Raw genomic sequence first — 14910 nt, 5'->3', positions numbered from 1 at the left:
TTCAGTGTCATGAAGACTAAGAAAAAAAATTACTGTAACAATGGAAGGTCTCATTGTTAACCTGTTCATTATTTAATAACATGTTATTCAGTCTCCATGTATTTGCATGTTTTTGAGTTTTTTCCTTGAGGTTGCTTTCTAGTTTCTAGCCACTGTGATCCAAGAAGATGCTTGATGTGATTTCAATTTTCTTGAAATTGTTGAGGCTTGTTTTGTGTCCTACCATGTGGTCTATCTTTGAAAAAGATCTATGTGTGTTTGAAAATTATGTATATTTTGCTTCTTTGGGGTGAAATGCTCTATAAATATCAGTTAAGTCCATTTGATTTAGGGTGTCATTCAATGCCACAATATCCTTGTTGATTTTTGTTTGGACAATACTTACAATAGGTTGAGGACAGAAAGGAATGTGACATCAGCTCTACAACACAACCTGGCACCATGTGAGATCAGTACATATGAACCAAGATCATTATTTCTTCTTGGAAGACAGTGTATAATACCATACAGATTAAGAGGACAGATTTTAGAGTCACACTGCCTGGTTCTGACTTAGTTAGTTGTTAAGTAGGGTGATATCTGTGACATATCACACACTCTCAAGTATTTGTAAAACAATCAACCCATAGCAACTTTACTTGTAAAACAACCAACCACAAAAACTCTCAAAACAGGGAGTTAAAGACCAGAAATTTGGCAGCAAGTAGTAGTGACACAATTGGTTATATATAAGAAAAAAATAAACCCCGGCTGGTGTGGCTCAGTGCATTGGGTGCAGCCTGCAAACCCAAAGGTGGCTGGTTTGATTCCCAGTCAGGGTTCATGCCTGGGTTGCGAGCTGGGTCCCCGGTTAGGGCTGTGCGAGAGGCAGCCAAATGATGTTTCTCTCCCTTTCTCCCTCCCTTCCCCTCTCTCTAAAAATAAATAAATAAAATATTTACAAAAAGAAAAAATAAAAGGGGAGTCTTATACTGTACCATATATAAAATCTAACTCCAGGTTTATTACACACGTAAAAATAAATGTAAAATTTTGAGAAAAAAAAAAAGAGCAGTCCCTGATATTCAGAAGCTGGCCTGGCACATGCATCTATTCCATGTTATTCTTATTTAGACATAAACATAGAATACCAGTCTTAGACAAGGTTACTCTGAGACCACAATAAATTCAGAAAAGGCAAGGTCACTACATAATTTTGTCTAAGCACTGTCCCACTCATAAAGTACCAAACACCTCCTCTCATGGCCAAAATGAGTAACTTCTTTACCAATTACAGCTTTAGTCTTATACTTTTCTTCTTTCCCCATAAATAAGATTTATTGAGATACTCATTCATAGAATTGCCCTCACTTCTGATGGCATCCAATTGAGACCAAACTTCCACTTTCTTAGACCCTCTTCCAAATCACTCAACCAAGGTTCAATGCCAATAAAAGGTTTTTTCTAATACAGTCTTACTGAGACATTCCTTTGTTCCTCATGGTGTGTGTTCTTCCTCATACAATGAGTAATGAACCCAACTTGTTCAATTACAGATGTGTCATTGGTGGTCTTTGGCTGGAGGGCATTGACAACTTAAAAACATTTAGAAGAATATATTGGAGAATACCTTTTACTTTGTGGTAATGAAGTCTTTCTTAAGCAAGACACAAAAGCACTAACAATATAAGATAAAATTGCTAAATTTTAGTGTGTGGTAAGCAGCCTCTGAGGTGGTCCCAATGATCCCCTCCTCATGGTTTTTACACTCTAATAAAATCTCCCACTTTGGGAGTGTACTGGATGTAGTGACTTATTTTTAATGAATACAATAGTGCAGAAGTGATAGGATGTTACTTCTGAGATTAGGTCATAAATATACCGTGGCTTCTGTCTTGGATAATTCATTCTCTCTCTCTCTCTCTCTCTCTCTCTCTCTCTCATTGCTCACCCAGAGAGAATCCAGTTACTATGTCATGACACAGCTCTATGAAGAGGCACCCATTATAAGACACCAAGGTCTATTGACCACCACACACCACATAAATGAGTTTGGAGGCGGAAGCAAAAAACCCCCAACAACTCATGGACAAGGACAATAGGGTGGTGATGGGCAGTTGGGGGTAGCTGGAGGAGGGTATGGGGGGATAAGTGGTGATGGAAGGAGACTTGACTTGGAGTGCTGAACATATAACACAGTGTACAGATTACATGTTATAGAATCGTGCGCCTGAAACTTGTATAATTTTGTTAACCAGTGTCACCCCAATAGATTCAATAAAAAGGAAAAAATGAGTTTGTAAGTGGGTCCTCCCTTAGTCAGTCTTTCAGATGAGTCCCACTTGACAGCTTCACAGCAACGTTATAAAAGACCTTAGCCAGAGGTTAAACCATGTTTGAATTCCTGACCCTCAGAAAATGTGAGAGAAATTTTTTTAAGCTGTTAAGTTTTAAGGTAATATATATTGATAAATAACTAATACAGACTACATTAAAACTAAGAACTTTGGTTCATTAAAAGACATGTAATTTGCCCTGGCTGGTATGGCTCAGTGGATTGAGTGTCAGACTGTGAACCAAAGGGTCACTGGTTCAATTCCCCATCAGGGCACACATGCCTGAGTTGCAGGCCAGGTCCCTAGTATGGGGCGTGCAAGAGGCAACCATACAGAGATGTTTCTCTCCCTCTCTTTCTCCTTCCCTTCCCCCGCTCTAAAAATAAATAAATAACGTAAAAAAATACATGTAATTAAAGTGAAATCACAATGCTGTAAATTGTATAAACTGTGAAGAGAATATGTATTTGCAATACACATGCTTGATAAAGGACTGGTAGCCAGAATATAAATCAAGAACGTCAACGGATCAACATGGGGAAAAATGACTCAGTAGAAAAATAGGCAAAAGACAAGGACAGGCATTACTGAGTGGGAAACAGGAATGTCAAATAAACATATGAAAGAACACTTACCCTCATTAGTAATCAGAATAAGGCAAATTCATACCTCAATGAGGTACCATTTTCACTCATTACATTGCCAAAAGTTAAAAGGTTTGCCACTACAAAGTGACAGGAAGGAGAATGCTTATATACTGGAACAACCCCTTCAGAAACATTTTGGTATTACCTAACTAGTAAAGTTGAGCATACCCATATCCTACAACCAGAACATTCCAATCTTAGGTATATATCCTGGAAAGTCTTTTATGTATGCCCTATGAGACATGCTCATAGCAACATTTTTGGTAATATTAAAAACATGAAAACAACTCAAATGTCCATTGAGAGAAAAATAAATTGTGATGGGTACACACTAGAGACTATTGTATATCTTTGGAAATAAATGAACTACAGCTATATATAACAAACCAGTTGAATCTTAGACATAATGTTGAGTGAAAAGAGCAAGATGCAGAAGACTTACGTAGAGCATATCTATTTATAAAGTTAAAAATACGGAAAAATTAAGCAATACATTTTTATTATAACATACATAAGAAATATAACTTTTCAAAAGAAATAATAAATATAAAATTCAAAATAGTGGTTAGTTATGTAAAGAGGCATAATCTAGGATAGAGAGAAACTTCAGATAAATGCAAGTTATTGATAATGTTCTAGTTTTTAAGTTGGGTGGTAGGTTCATGGGTATTTCATTACTAAGCTTTATAACAAACATAAGTTATAAATATTATTCTGTATTCAGATATTCACTTAAATATTTTACAAATTCATTAGTACTTTAATTTTTATAATGGAAAATTAAGAGCACTTTTATATCTAAAGAAAGCGACAAAGTTCATTTTCTAATTGAAAGGAAAAATACAAGAGGAAGAAAAGTTTAGTGAGCCCCTAAGAGGATCAAGGAAAGGAATACAATTCAGGGAAAAAGAAAAAAATCTTCCATTTTAAACCATGTTATTATTTTAATCCTAGATCATTCAGGAAGCTATGCTGGCTAAAACTGGAATTTATTAAGAAGATTATACTTTCACCTGCAGTTCACATCAAGTAATTTCCATCCATGTTCTGTATCTACACTTTAAATAATTCTTAATGCTCTCTATTCTCAAATAAATCTCAAACCTCAGAAACTGCCATATAAGGAAGTAGATAGAGCTACTTCTGTTGGGACTAGAGGAGGGTCAGTCTAAGTTATACTCCTGGGGTTCTGAGGTCTTATGTAATGCCAAGCCTTGGATAGGATTGAGGAGGATTCTCACAGGTTATTACTGAGGAATATTGTCCAATTGGCATTTATAGACTGGCAGTCTCTCTGTAGCTTCTGTGACAGCCTTGGAACACATAAATACCTTAAAATGTTTGCAACCCAAGGTCTTGTATCCCTGTCCCTCAAGTTCATTAAAACAGGCATTCCTCTCTAGGGCCTCACCAGGAGGCTGTGGGAAGCAAGGCCCAAGTCCCAGATGACTTCTCTCACTTTCTCTTACCCTAGCTCAAGGGACATTTCTTATGAATTTGGTGGAAGTCCCATTTGGTGGAAGGACACAATTTTCTTTAATGCACTTGAGCTTTTAGAAAAGAAAGCTCTAATAACTTTAAGCTAATCTGCTTCTAGCTCAGCCACATACTTCCTAGAAAGCAACGAAGCACAGAGCCTGCTATCTGCCAGAAAGGAAGAAATAGAAAAGGTAAAATTCAGGGAGAAAAAAATCCTGATACTTCAAAATATTATCTAGAGATGAGAAAAGGCTTTTAAAATAGTACTAAAAAAATGTGTTAACCATACAGGGAACAACTGGACTCCATAAAATAAAGAACCATTGTTTATCAAAACATACTGTTTAAAAAAGTGAAAAGGTGCCCTGACCAGTATGGCCCAAGTGGTTGGATGTTGTTCCACAAACTTAAAGGTCGCCAATTCAATTCCCAGTCAGGACACATGCCTGAGTTGTGGGTTTGGTTCTGGTCAGGGCACACAACCAATCGATGTTTCTCTCTCATATTGATGTTTCTCTCCCTCTCTTTCTCCCTCCCTTCCCCCTCTCTAAAAATAAGTAAATAAAAACTTTTTAAACAAGTGAAAAGGCAAGACAAAAAGAAGATATTTGATATACATATATCCAACAAAGGGTTCATGTTAAGAATGTATTATGTCCTAGCCCTGACTGGGTACCATGGTCAGAGCATCATCCCAATACACCAAGGTTGTGAGTTTGATCTCTGGTCAGGATACACACAAGAAGCAACCAATGAATGCATCAACAAGTGGAACAACAAATGGAGATTTCTCTCTCTCTCGCTCTCTCTCTCTCTAAAACTCAACAAATAAAAATTTAAAAAGAATACATAATGTCTCAAAAACCGGTAAGAAAAATACAGACAATGCATTTGAAAACTGACTTAAACTCAACATTTCACGGACATCTAAATAGGAGGCCCTATTTAGGGCCTCCAATCTTTTGGACTATATCTGAGTTCCCACTTAGTCTGCTCAGTGAAGAAGAAGAATCCAGGAATGAACATGTTTACTCCACCACCTGCACAGGAAAAAAAGCACAATCCAACAGCTTAACTAGAGAGAGGAAGATATCCAAACAAGGAGGAGATCAAGATAGAGATATACCAAAGGAGAGATCCCCACAGCAACAACTTTTAACCTTTCAGTTCTTACTTCATAAAGCTCCACACCCCATGCGAATGATTCACTTATATGTCCTTGAATATCATCACAAGATCTTCATTTGGAGAATAGGTGGGCATAAAGAAAACTTGAACTTTTCCCACTAACCCAAGTAAGTTGCACTTTCAATATCCAAGTCTTTGCTTCCACCTAGAATGTCCTTTCCCACCATCTTGGCCTGTCTAAATCTTTCAAAGTCCACATCAATGTTGCCTCTACCTGATCCCCCATAACTCCCCTAGCTCTTCTAAGTTAGATATCTTTTTTAAAAAGATCTGTTTATTTATTTTTAGACAGAGGGGAAGGGAGGGAAAAAGAGAGGGAGAGAAACCTCAATGTGTGGTTGCCTCTCACACACACCCGACTTGGGACCTGGCCCACAACCCAGGCATGTACCCTGACTGGTAATTGAACTGGTGAACCTTTGGATCCTGAGCCTGGCACTCAGTCCACTGAGCCACACAAGCCAGGGCTAAGTTGGATACCTTTTTATATACACACATTATTTTCTACTTTGTATTAGGGTTATTTGATTTTCAGGAGGCTTTCAACTTTTATAAAATCTCCACTGTCATATATCGCCTATTAATATATCCAAACCATCTTCCTTGGGTGAATTTGGGCTTGAATACATCAGACAACAAAAACATTTCAAGCTACTGCCTGCCAGCCAGTCCTCCAAGTTCTTACAATGAAGCCGTCTTGATAGGGAAGATTTTGCAGTGATTCAAACATTTTATTATATTTTTCTTATGTTTTATAAAAATACAAATGGAAAGCCAAAAATGTAAAAAGGCCAATACTACAAATTTAGACAGACTAATAACATTAAACATGTCAAAAGCAGTGACTCTTGAGATAAGCATATTAGAGGCTGGTCAACAGGGGATTCAACTTGTAAGAAAAAAAAAACAAGGTAAAAATAGGTACAGATGATTCAAAATAGATCATTGAAAAATGAGTCAATATCTCTTTATAAATAAATGTTTCCCAATTTTTCAGGTAGGTACCCAGAAGAGGGATTTCTGGGTCATATGCTAGCTCTATTGTTAATTTTTCTGAGGAACTTTCATACTGTTTAACATAGTGGCTGCACCAATTTACATTCCCACTAGCAGTGTAGGAAGTCTCCTTTTTCTTCACATCTTTAACGCTTGCTATTTCTGGTCTTGTTGATAATAGCCATTCTAACAGTGTGAAGTGATATCTTATTGTGGTTCTGATTTGCATTTCCCTTAAAGCTAGTGAAGTTGAGCATCTTTTTACATATCTGTTGGCCATTTGTATGTCTTCTTGCCCTTTGGCACTGTTTGCAAATACCTTCTTCCATTTGGTAGATTGTCTTTTTGTTTTGTTGATGGTTTCTTTTTCTGTGCAGCTTTTTAGTTTGACATAGTCCCATTCATTTATTTTTCTTTTATTTCCCTTGCCTTTGGGGTGAAATTAATAAAATCATCTCTGGGACCAAGATTGTTACTTTTTTAAAAAATTGATTTTAGAGAGAAAGAGGAAGGGAGGGAGAGAGACAGAGGGGAGAGAGAGAGGGAGGGAAGGAGGGAGAGAGAGAGAGAGGAGAGAGCGCGCATATTAGAGCAGCTGGTCAACAGGGGATTCAACTTGTAAGAAAAAAACAAGGTAAAAATATGTATAGATGATTCAAAACAGATCATTGCAAAATGAGTCAATATCTCTTTATAAATAAATGTTTCCCAATTTTTCTGGTAGGTACCCAGAAAAATTGGGTACCTATGTTACAGAACAGACCCAAGGGGGCTGTACGGTATACTATTACCGAAAGGACCCCCCACTAGGTTTGCTATGCCTGCTACCAGAGCAAAGACATCTCTCAATGCCAGAGATTTGTGAAAAGGAAAGGAAATATTTATTTAAAGCTATACAGACTTAGAGTAGTGACCTAATGTCTTCATTAAAATATTAAAGTCCTTTAGGATACCCACAGACGCACAGTCCTTCCTTCTCCCTCTGCCCTAATCTGGGATACCGTATCACAGGAAAAGAATTAGAAGTCCATGATACAGGCTCCTGGCACCATCAGCTGTGTGGAGCCAAACGTCTCCAAGCTCTCACATAGGCACTGTAACCAGGGGGTGTTGCCTCCCAGTTACATCTTGGGTGGAAGTCACTTCCATACCCATGGCTCAAAGCATGGCCACAGCTATTTAACATATCTATCAAGCCAGTTAAAGGTTATAGATATGTTAAATGATCATGCCAGAAGTTAGCTGCAAAGCTGTTGCTATACAAAAGAGCTCTGCTTGTTCCTGCTCCGTGTGTCCCTTCCCCCAACTCACACCTGAGGGGGGAGGGGGGAGGACATCCTATATATCTTTCTAATATATCCTGGACACCTTGAGTTCTGGACCCCATTCCAAATCCCTATTTGGGGCCCCCCTCTTGGCTGCACCCTGTTACACCTACAGAGGGAGAGTGGGGGGAGAAGAGAGAGAGAGAGATCAATTTGTTCTCCCACTTATTTATGCATGTATTGGTTGATTCTTGTATGTGTCCTGACTGGAAATCAAACCCACAACTGTGGCTATTGGAATGATGCCCTAATGAACTGAACTACCCAGCCAGTGTCCCAAGGTCTGTACATTTAGTACCTATGTTTTCTTCTGTGTATTTTATTACTTCAGGCCTTATATTTAGGTCTTTGGTACATTTTTCAGTTAAGTTTTGTGTATAATGTTAAATAACAATCTAGTTTCACTCTTTTGCATGTGGCTTTCTACTTTTCCCAGCACCATTTAATGAAGATGCTTTCTTTTTTCCATTATATGTACCACTATGTTTATTGCAGCATTATTTACAGTACCCAGGATATAGAAAAAACCTAAGTGTTCTTCGATGAATGATTGGATAAAGAAGATGTGGTACATGAACACAATAGAATACTACTCTGCCATAGGAAGAGCCCTGACTGGTGTAGCTCAGTGGATTGAGTGCTGGTCTACAACCTGAAGTGTTGATTGTTTGGTACCCAGCTCAGGGCACATGCTTGGATTGAGGGCCAGGTACCCAGTTGGGGGCATGGGAGAGGCAACGGATTGATGTATCTCTTGCACATTGATGTTTCTCTTCCTCTCTTTCTCCCTCCCTTTCTCTCTCTCTAAAAAGTAAATAAATTAAATCTTTTAAAGAGAGAGAAAAGATGAAATATTGCCGTTTGTGACAACATAGATGGATCTGTAGTGTGTTGTGTTAAGTAAAATAAGTCAAATGTAAAAGGATAAGAATCATATGATTTCACTCATGTGGGATATAAAACAGAAAGCAACAAATGAACAAACAAACAAAACTCATAGACAGAGACAACAATATGGTGGGTTACCAAAAGGAAAGGGGTGGTGGGGAGAGGTTAAAGAGGGTAACAGGGTTCAAATATATGGTGATGAAAGGAGATTAAAGTTTAGGTGGTGACCACCCAATGCAATACATAGATTATGTATTATAGAATTGTATACTTGAAACTTATACTTGTATGATCTTGTTAAATCAATGTCACCCCAATAAATGTAACTAAAAAGGAAAATTGAGTTAAAAGTTATAGTGTAATGAAAAAAGAAATGAAGAAATTTTGTTTAGATTTTAGAGAGAGATATATACTTCCATAATTACAGATGATTACAGCTTCACAGAGCTATTGACTGGGGGACAATTTGTTATATAGAATGCTATCTAATGAAAGAGAAGGCTGGTGTTAGACTTCTTTTCGACAAATTTGTCAAGAGAGTTGAAAAAACACATAAAAATTAACGTAAAAATTTCCTCTCAATCCTTTGAAAGTCATTATCTAACAAATCCTTCTTCCCAGCAATAAAACAAAAAAAACGTTTGAAGAACTAATAGCCAAAATTTTTCAAAATATGTTGAAAACTGTAAAACCATACATCTTTTCAGTATTTAGCTTTCTGTCCTGGTTTCTCACCTTACATGAGCGCAGAACGTGTTAAATTAATAAAGGTAAAACATAAATGAATTTCATTATTTTCTAACAAATATTTGTTGAGGTCTATAGAAGAGATAACACAGCTGTTGAAAGTACAATGCTTTCAAGTGTAAGGCTTACTTGTGAAGGGAGCTTCTGTTCCCAATAGGTTATATTGTTTCCACTAAGAAGCCTGCTATCATCCTTGCTGTCTACATAAAATGTCTTTTTAAAAATCAATCTTCTGGTTCTGTGGTTTCCTAATTTTCAGCAAATTTTGAAAAGTTCCAGTTAATAGTTCCCCAAATTTTTCTGCTTCCTCTCTTTTTCTGGGACTCCAATTATAGGTATATTAAGGCCCCTTGAAGTTGTCTCACAGCTCACTTCTGTTCATTTTTGCAGTCTTTTGGTGGGTTTAATCTTGGATGGTTTCTTTTACTGTGTTTTCAAGGTCATTAATCTTTTCTTCTAAAATGTCCAATGTCTGAGAAAATCTTAAAGCAACTTTTAAAAAAATTTTTGAGTTCTAAAATAAGTTTATTAAAGAACATTTTTGGCTATGTTACATTTATACAATGGAATACTATGCAGCAGAGAGAAAGAAGGAGCTCCTACCCTTTGTGACAGCATGGATGGAACTGGAGAGCATTATGCTAAGTGAAATAAGCCAGGCAGTGAGGGACAAATACCATACCTTCAACAGAAACCTAATCAACAAAAGAAAAAAGCGAGCAAAATATAATCAGAGACACTGAAATTAAGAACAGCCTGACAGTAACCAGAAGGGAGGTGAGAGGGGAGATGGGGGGAAGGGTTTTCAGGAACAACTATAAAGGACACATGGACAAAACCTAGGCGGGGTGTGGAAGCAAGGGAGGGAGGTGTGTTTGGCTGGGATGGGGGGAAATGGTAGGGGGTAAATGCAGACAACTGTAATTGAACAACAATAAAATAATTTAAAAAATTGAAAAAGCAAACAAAAAAAGAATATTTTGGGGAAGATAACGATGCTTCATTTGTCATTTTAAAAAAGTTCTGTTTCTTTTTTTTTTAAGATGTTATTTTTTTTTAATTTTATTTATTTATTTTTTTTAGAGAGGGAAGGGAGGGAGATAGAGAGAGAGAGAGAGAAACATCAATGTGCGGTTGCTGGGGGTTATGGCCTGCAACCCAGGCATGTACCCTGGCTGGGAATCCACTGAGCTATGCCAGCCAGGGCATAAATAAAATCTTAAAATTAAAAAAGCATGAGTTATATTTATTTCTGTTGACCTGGAGAAAATTGTGAAAGAGTCTACACCATAATTCTAATAATGTTTACCTCATTTAGGATTGTGTGCATTTAGGAGTAGTTAGCACATGTTACTTCTACAGCAAAAAAATTACCTAACTGAAATGGAAATGGCATAATGAAGTCTTTTACTGTAATTTGTTGAGAGAAAATTGCTTCTGACTTACATGGTTCTAAACCATGCATGCCTTTTCAAGAATACATCCTTGAATATACAAAGGAGTACTTGTAATTACCTTAGTAAACATTTTCTATGAATGTTGGTTAGTGGCATAGTTAAAAAGAGTATTGGGGCTCTGGCCGGGTGGCTCAATTGGTTGGAGCATTGTCCCTTGCCAAAAGGTTGCAGATTCAGTTCCTGGTGAGGGCACCTACCTAATTTGCAGAGTTCTATCCCTGGCTGGGGCTCATACGTTAGGCAACTATTCAATGTTTCTCTCACATCTATGTGAGCATGTTAAGGAGAAAGATGAAAGATATCTTTAAAAGACCTACTTGAACTTCTAGAGATTAAAAAAATCATTGTGATGAAAAATACAGTAGGTGGTATCAATAACCCCATCATTTTCCAACAAATATTTGCTCAGGTCCATAGGAGAAATACCACAGTTCTTGAAAGTACAATGCTTTCAAGTGTAAGGGTTACTTGTGAAGGGAGCTTCTGTTCCCAACAGGTTACATTGTTTTCAAGAAGAAGTCTGCTATCATCCTTATCATTGTTCTGTACATAAAAGAACTTTTTAAATTTATTCATTTTTTTCTATTCTTTTTTTAAGTTTTTTTTTTAAGATTTTATTCATTTATCTCCAGAGAGAGGGGAAGGGAGGGACAAAGAGAGGGAGAGAAACAGCAATGTGTGGTTGCCTCTCACTCATCCACTACTGGGGACCCGGCCCGCAACCCAGGCATGTGCCCTGACTGGGAATTGAACCTGACCCTTTCCTTTGCAGTCCAGCACTCAATCCATTGAGCCATACCATCCAGGGCTATTTTTTCCTACTCTTGTTCAAGTATAGTTTTCTCCATTTTCCCCCTCCACTTCCCCCTGCAACCCCAACCACCCCCACCTCCCTCTCCTGATTCCACCCCCACCCCCACCTTGGTTTTATCCATGTGTCCTTTATACTTGTTCCTGAAAACCCTTTCCCCCTTCCCTCCATTATCCCTTCTGACCTCTCCTCTGGTTACTGTCAGATTGTTCTTAATTTCAATGTCTCTGGTTATATTTTGCTTGCTTGTTGGTTTTGTTGGTTAGGTTCCAGTTAAAGTTTTATTTTGCATCTCTCTGATGGCTAGTGATGCTGAGCATCTTTAAAAAGCATTTTAAAAAAAAAACAGGCTGCTTTGGTTGTTGGCCAAGTTCTGCAGTTTCTGTGGCTGTGGAAAGGGTGGTGGGATAAGAAGTGGACATCAGTGTAAGACTGAATAAGAAAAACAGTTTATTCCTCTTAGGTCATGGTGTATCAGTTATACAGAAATACCACTTTGGGAAACAGTCTTCAGGAAAGCCTCGATGAGTTCATTGAGTCTCATACAGATTACCCCACAACTTGCCCTTCCAGTTCTACTTCAGTTTGATAAGGCTATAAATTCAGCATTGGCTCGGAGGATCAGGAACAGAGTCAATTTTTAGAGGTTTTCTAAATACATACAGATTCTGCGATAATGTGTGGACATTTGTATTGAATGATGTTGAATTAAAAAAAGACAGAACTTTTAAAAGTGGATAAAGTGAAAATTGTAGCCTGTGATAGTAAAAATACTGGCTCCATTACTGCCATTTTCTGTTATTATTCATCACTTTTTAAAGAGAAGCATAGAAGAGACTTTTTATTTATTCTAGTGTTGCAGAAATCACTACACTGTGCTATATTATCAGAGAGTCTGGTAGAAGGAAGCTTATAACTTTGTATATTCTTACTTTACATGAAGAAACAGAGAGCCCTGGCTGGCGTAGCTCAGTGGATTGAGCGCGGAGAGAGCGGAAGGGAGGTAAAAAGAGAGGGAGAGAAACATCGATGTGAGAGAGAAATATCCATCAGTTGCCTCTCAAACGCACCCTGACTAGGACCAAATCTGCAAACCAGGTATGTGCCCTGACCAGAAATTGAACCAGCAACCTTTTGCTTTGTAGGACAATGCCCAACCAGCTGAGTCATACAGGTCAGGGCTAACTCATTATTTTTAATAACTGCATAATATGCTTGAAGGTAGGTATACCACAATTTATTCAACCATAATTGTATCGATGGGCATGCAGGCTGGTTGGTATTTTTCTTTCTGCAGGATAGACTCCGAATAGCTCTGTCAAAGGGTAAGTATAGCCTTGTACTTACACTGGTACAAGCAGACACTGGTTGCCTAATCAACTGGTTTTCTCCCCCTTCTTTTCTGCTAAGAGAATGCTAATTTTGTGCAGGTATTAGGCAGAGAACCCTGATATCAAGGAAGGTGGCTCCACTTCCTAGTTTATATGTGACATGTGATCCAGTTATAGCAAAAGAGGTTCATGGGTTAGTTTGGTGGTGGATATCTAGAAAAAAATTGTTTTCACTGAAAAAAGGAGAGTGGCACCTCTCTTGCTTTGCTGGCCACTGCCATTCCCTTTTTCAGCTCTTAAATGCAGGTGTGATATCTAGATTCAGCAGCCCATCTTGCAAGCCAAGGGAAGTAAAAAAATGCCTAAAGACAAAATGCCAACCTGTCAAGAATGGTGGAATAGAAGTATGGAAAAAGCCTAGATTCTGAAGACCTTTTTGAACAGCTGATCCAATGCTAGCATGTGTCCCTCCAGATTCGTATTATGTTGAAAAGAAAAACAAGCCCTGGCTGGTGTGGCTCAGTGGATTGAGTGCCAGCCTGCGAACCAAAGGGTTGCCAGTTCAATTCTCAGTCAGGGCACATGCCTGGTTGCGGACCAGGTCCCCAGGGGATGGATGAGAGGTAACTACACATTGATCTTTCTCTCCCTCTCTTTCTCCCTACCTTCCCCTCTGTGTAAAAATAAATAAATAAAATCTTTTTTTAAGAAAGAAAAACAAACCTTTATTTGTTTAAGCCACTAGTGGTCAGATTTTCTTTCATTTGTAGCCCAAACCATTCTGAACTGATAATGTAGATTTTTAGTTTTGTTAGATTCTTCCAGATTACTGTGAAACAAAAAAAAAAGGTAGTAGTGAGCTGTACTTCTATTGGAATGGATGAAAACAGGGAAATGGACATTTATTTGGAATTTATTTTAGTATATGGCATAAGGTAGGGATCTCCACTTTATTTTAGCTGGATGACCAATTTTGAAAGCATTGTTCAGTAAACAAACTATCTATTTTGCACAGAATTGAATGCAAGCTGTAGTTGAAAATAGAAAGGAAAATAAAACATAAATAAAATTGCCATCACCACCTGGCTACGTTGGGGAACATACCTAGGTTGTGGGTTCAATTCTGGTTGGGGCACTTATGGGAGGCAACTGCTCAATGTTTCTGTGTCACATCAATGTTTCTCTTTCTCTCTATCCACCTTCCTCTCTTTCTAAAAAATCAACAAACATGTCTTTGGCTGAAGATTTAAAACATAATAAAATAAAGTGGAATCATAGACAAGAAAGAAAGATAAAGCAAAGTAATTAAGAGTATGGACTCTGAAATAAACTGTGTTCAAATATAGCTCTGCCATTCTAGTTGCTGTGCTACTCTGGGCAAGTTATTTAACCCCTTTATGCCTTGGCTTACCAATTTGAAAAATGGTGTTAGCCCTGACTGGTGTGGCTTAGTGGGTTGGGTTTCGTACTGCAAACAGAAAAAATGGTGTTAATAATGGCACTTACCCCATAGCATTCAATTAGTTTATATAAATTACATGGCAAATATTATTTAATTGTTATTATTTTTATTATTATTATACATCTTAGTCGTAGACTCTGATTCATTTCTGCCACATGAAGGATTTGTAGCGGGACTATTTTGAAAAATTATTATGGAATGTTGGAACAAATTCAGAGAGGTTAGTGGAAGGGAGAGAAGGAAGGAGAGGAAGGAAAGGGAAGC

General features: G+C 37.8%; 1 pseudogene; it reads left to right on the top strand.

Annotated features, from left to right (window-relative positions):
- Positions 1-12319: 12319 nt before the first annotated feature.
- LOC114505715 lies at positions 12320-12769 on the top strand (annotated as a pseudogene).
- Positions 12770-14910: the final 2141 nt, after the last annotated feature.

This window comes from Phyllostomus discolor, chromosome X (assembly GCF_004126475.2).
Source record: "Phyllostomus discolor isolate MPI-MPIP mPhyDis1 chromosome X, mPhyDis1.pri.v3, whole genome shotgun sequence".
Lineage (NCBI taxonomy): Eukaryota > Metazoa > Chordata > Mammalia > Chiroptera > Phyllostomidae > Phyllostomus > Phyllostomus discolor.
The sequence above is the reverse complement of the archived record's forward strand: the minus strand, read 5'-3'. Positions and strand labels throughout refer to the sequence as shown.